The 3793-nt window shown below is 34.3% G+C and overlaps 1 long non-coding RNA gene across 1 annotated transcript in view; it reads right to left on the bottom strand.

Annotated features, from left to right (window-relative positions):
- Positions 1-1272: 1272 nt before the first annotated feature.
- LOC114077292 overlaps positions 1273-3793 on the bottom strand; it is a 4601-nt gene continuing 2080 nt past the window's right edge. The window contains exon 2 of the long non-coding RNA XR_003578441.1: positions 1273-1546. This is a non-coding gene — a long non-coding RNA (uncharacterized LOC114077292). The remainder of the gene's footprint in view (positions 1547-3793) is intronic.

Raw genomic sequence — 3793 nt, 5'->3', positions numbered from 1 at the left:
TTTTTTAAGTATCAAGCTTAAAGTTAGATTTCAATTTCTCCAATATCATAAATCTGATGATATTCATATAATACAATATAACTAATATTTAATTAGGTGTAGCAATATAACAACACTTGAATTATAATGCGATGCCCATGAAAATGTTTTCCAAACTGACAACTAATTAACAATCAGAAACATTTCACTGTAAAACCATACCCTAATCTCATAAATCCTATATCCACAATTATTATCTAAGTTGTAATGATTTACTTATGAAAACCAATCATTATCCCTCAAATCATAAGCCTAAATAGTCAACCAAAAATTTAATATTGAAAAACTTTATCTGTAAGTTTTTGAGTGAATTAGTCGTTACAAATATATACAAGGATTTTAAACCTTTATGCAATATATATATATATATATATATATATATATACACACACTTAAACAATTTTCAAACATGGTTCAGTATTACCAACTGATTTCAGTACATAAAAAATGACTCGTAAATTAATTAACTATAATTAAACGAATATTTAAAATTCTCAAAAATGATCTTTCGGGTCATTACATTATCTACCACTAATTATCATGTTCGTTCTCGAACATAAAGTAAAATTAAGTACCTGAAGCTTAGAATAAATGACGATATATGACATGCATGTCGGACTCCATTTCCCAAGTCGTCTCTCATACTGAAGGATGCTTCCACTAACCTTCACTAGCAATCTCTCTGGTTCTAAGCTTCCTAACATGCCAAGCCAAAATAGCCATAGGTTCATCTTCGAATCTCATGTTTGGCCCAACTCAACCGAATCAATAGAAGCATATGTGACTCATTAGACATGTACTTCTGAAACATGGAGATATGATAAACAAGATGAACACCAACAAACTAGGTGGAAATGCCAACTTATAGGCCACTTCTACCACTCGACTCAAAATCTCAAAAGGGTTAATGAGTCAAGGGCTAAGCTTGTCCTTATTTTCGAACCATAACACACCCTTCATAGATGACACTCTAATCTAAACATTATTACCCTCCATAAACTCTTATGCTCAAACCCTACTATACTTATAACTCTTCTATTGACTCTGGGCCGTCAATAATCTATCATGAATCAAATGGACCTGCTCCATGGTATCTCTAATAAAATTTCTGTTTAATGTGTCACGTCCCGAACCTACACCCTGGATGTGGACGACACCCAATTACCATTAATGGCCTTGAGAGAACCCTTGGTCTTGTTTACTTAACTCAGCAGAAGACTTAGACATAGGATATAACTCAAGAATAACTTTAAAATAGTACTTAGGCAAAATGGAAACTTCAAGTCTTTACAAATGAAATGAAAGACCAAAGAAAACAACATTGTTTATCTATGAAGCCTTTAAAGTAAAGATGGATGTTGGGACAGGATCCCCATTCATCCTAATAACTGAAAACTGAAGCAAATAATTAAATAATAAGGACGTCCTCCGGAATGAAAGGAGGCTCACCAACTGACTTTGAGATGCTCACTGGATCAATGGTACGCCAAATGTTGATCCTAGTTACCTGCGTATACATCATAATATGATGCAGGCCAACTGGCATCAATACATAGTTGCAATGCTAACAACACTTAAGCTTAAAAAAGAATAAGAAGACACACTTATCTTGGCTCTGCTCAACTCATATATAAGTTAACTCATTCAATATAATGCAATTTAAAAGTAAGAGCAACATGAAGAAAAAATATCTGAAACATGTTGTAAACACTAAATATGCAAGATACAAATAACTCTGGTATGTATGTAAAAATACAAATAAACTAATGTGTATAAGAATAAAATAACTTGTGTGGTAGTTTCTCTAATCGACAACCATCACTTAAGAGCAACAGTGATGGTACAACGATCTACCTCATGCTGCCAGCGCATCCTATACCTAGTCAAAGGTATAAGACCTGAACTGCCTAATGGATCCACTAGTCTACTGTGAAAAAGGCTCATCTAAAAAGTATGAACATTTTCTATCCATGGTGACTACATGGTTTATGGGGTTGTGAGTTGTCTAAACTCTTTCTCATATCGGTACAAAAATACTACTCCCAAAAATATATTGGATCTTATGTTTTTTAAAAACATATTAATTCTGTGATATTGAGATTAGCGCTCCAAATAGTTAGCTCAAAGCTATCTTGGAAATCATAGTTTCCCTGCTTGTTTCTCTTAGAAAGCTATAGTTCCTTTTTGAAAAATTGCCTCAGGCTACTTGAAAATCAATGTTTCCTTACTAATTAAATATTAAAACATTTTAAATCTCTTTGGAAATACTTAGTCCCCATATACTTTTGAAGAAAAGAACTTCAACTTACTCTATACTTAGCTTAAGCTTGAGTCTTAAAACAAAGTTAAAATGTATAAGTAATAAGACTCTTGAAAACCTTTAAGGACTTTACTTTAACTTACTTCTTAGTTTTAGACTTGACTCCTTAACTTCATTGACTTTGATCTTAACTTTCCTTGAATTGAATTATGGATTCGAGGTTCATGATCTCGTCTTTATGGATGATTTCATGATGTTCAGATGTTCCTTACAATGTTGGAATCAACTAAGAAATGTGCGTACATTACTTGGGAACTAGTACGAAAAAATGAAGAAAGAACGGAGACTCCAGGTGTCCTTGGCTCTCTAAGAGGCGTGGAACACCAGAGCCTGACGGACAGAGACCGTCCTAGGGGGCTCTGGTTGGCGCGGCGCCCCAAGCTATGTCAAACGAGCGTTTCAACTTTTCTTATCCGTTTTTCATGTCTAAATCTTCTAAACTTCCACGGATCTCAACCCAATCACTTAGGATCACTAATAACCTGAATATCCAATAGATTAAACTCGAAAACAACCCGGAAAGATGAATAAAATCAACTAAAAGCATACTATAACTCAACCTACAAGAATTCAACCATTGTTCTTCAAGAACTTCAATGTTCATCATTCAATCTACTCAAAACTTGCTAAATTAAATAAATTGGTGTGTGGGCGAACTAATCCAACATAGAAAGATCTCACATACCTTAATAGGGATCACCCTGATCGAAATTCCACTTGACGATCTTCGCGTTCTTGATGAATTCTTGCTCTTTCCCCCTTCTCCTTCTTCTCTTCTCTTTTCTCCCAAGTCATAAGCTTGAATAACTTTTCTAAAACTGACTTAAGGCTTAGTTTTACCCCTAATAAACCTTTTAAAACGAATTAGAAAATAGTTGGGTGAAAATACCACTTTACCCTTACTGAATCCGAATTGGGACCTTCCTCAATCCAACAACCCAACTTCTGATAGGCATATCTCCCTCATACGATATCAAAAAATGCGCAAACTTGAAGTTGTTGGAAAGATCTCTCCAAGGTATTTCCAACCATATAAAGAACTGTCTCTAACTCATCCTGAGCTAGAAGTTATGGCCGTTTGAAAATGATCAAAAACTCACTTTCTTAACTTAAGAAATTTTCCAAAATTTTCCTATTCTTTCCAAAAATAATAAATTTTAGTTTCTTAGAAAATTCTCGGCTATTACGAGTTATGAGATGTTACACAATGAGTCCATGTCATAATCGAACCAAGCAATCGGAGTCCTACACCGCCTACCATACAATGCCTTAAATGGGTTCATCTGAATAATTGAGTGATAATTGTTGTTGTAGGCAAACCATACTAAGAGCAAGTGATGATCCCAACGAGAACCAAAGTTAATCACATACGCGTTAAGCATGTCCTCCAACACCTGAATCGACCGAAATATATAATAGAAATATATATATATA

Source organism: Solanum pennellii, chromosome 5 (genome assembly GCF_001406875.1).
Source record: "Solanum pennellii chromosome 5, SPENNV200".
NCBI lineage: Eukaryota > Viridiplantae > Streptophyta > Magnoliopsida > Solanales > Solanaceae > Solanum > Solanum pennellii.
The sequence above is the reverse complement of the archived record's forward strand: the minus strand, read 5'-3'. Positions and strand labels throughout refer to the sequence as shown.